Genomic DNA, 1,406 nt, shown 5'->3' with positions numbered 1-1,406 from the left:
ATTGCCACACTGTTTATCAAAGCTAGATCTGGATTCCAGCTCAGAGCTTGCTCCAAAGCCTTTCTCCCCACACCTGCTCCTAAGTGCACAAAAGAAATGCCCAAAAAAAAAAAAAAAAAAAAAAAAAAAAAAAAAAAAGACATGCCCTGCTCACAAGAACAGGGGAAAGGAAGGGGGATTTCAGCCAAAAAGGTCATGGGAACAGAATCTTCAAGAAGCCAAGGTAAGGGAGGATGAGGCTAGAGGGAGAAATTGGCCCTCGATTCAGAGAATGTCCATTCACAGCTTGGCTTCTTGCAGTCTCCTACCCACAAAGCTCTGGCTTAGCCCGCTTTCCTGGGAACACAGTCTGGGATAAGTCCCCAAGCTCACAGGCTATTTCAGGGAAGGAGCCTGGACAGGAACTTGCGACCTTTGAACCCAGCCTAGTCTGATCTCCCAGTCTGATACCGCTCAGGTTTCAGGATGTCCACTCCTACAGGATACAGGACCTTAGAGAATGGGTCAGTACAGGATAGGAAGAACTTGCCCACAGCATGGTGCTTAGCTTATGAATGCCAACATTTGTGTTGGCTTTAGGAGACAGTTTCCTTAGCTTTTGACCTTGTGAATGGAAAGCTGTAACTGGCAGTAGATGGTTCAGAGTATCCAAGGCCCTGGAGCAGGGGGAAGCTGGCGTTGATGCCTACAGCTTGACTTCAGGACACAGGTCAGCAGAGATTCTCCAGGGCTCATACAGATGTAGAAGAAACACTTCCTGGTCCTAACACAGTAGAAAACTCCAGGCTTTTACCAGCCACCTCTTACTCCAGATTCCATCTTCCTTAGCAAATAGGCCAACTTCTGCAGAACCCTTGATTGTTTTGTTTTCAAATTGGCAAGAGGAAATCATGAATCTCACATCATGTGTGTGTGTGTGTGCGTGTGTGTGTTGCCCATGGAGGCCAGCAGAAGACACTGGGTCTCCTTGAACTGAATCTACAGATGTTTGTGAGCTGTTGTATGGGTGCTGGGACTTGAGCCTGGGTCATCTCCGAGAGCTGCCAATGTTCCTAACTGTGGAGCCATCTTTCCAGTCCCACATTATGGCCTTTACCCTTCTCACCTCTTTCCTTATCCTGAACTTCCTCCTGCACACAGACTTCCTTCCCCCTGGCTACTCATTATCCTTATAACCCTGTTGTTCCCATTACGTTCTCTCCCTGCTCTCTTCCTGCTTCTTTCTTTCTTTATTCTCTGTCCCCTCCTACTCTCCTCTCTCTTGCAGATAGCGCTGGCTATGTCTGCTGGCCATGTTCAGTCTACTCCTTTCTTCCTCTGCTTTGGACTCTTCCAGATGTCTCTGTCTTCTCTCTCTCTCTCTCTCTCTCTCTCTCTCTCTCTCTCTCTCTCTCTCTCTCTCTCTC

This window comes from Mus caroli, chromosome X (genome assembly GCF_900094665.2).
Source record: "Mus caroli chromosome X, CAROLI_EIJ_v1.1, whole genome shotgun sequence".
NCBI classification, from domain to species: domain Eukaryota; kingdom Metazoa; phylum Chordata; class Mammalia; order Rodentia; family Muridae; genus Mus; species Mus caroli.
Note: the sequence above shows the minus strand (reverse complement) of the source record.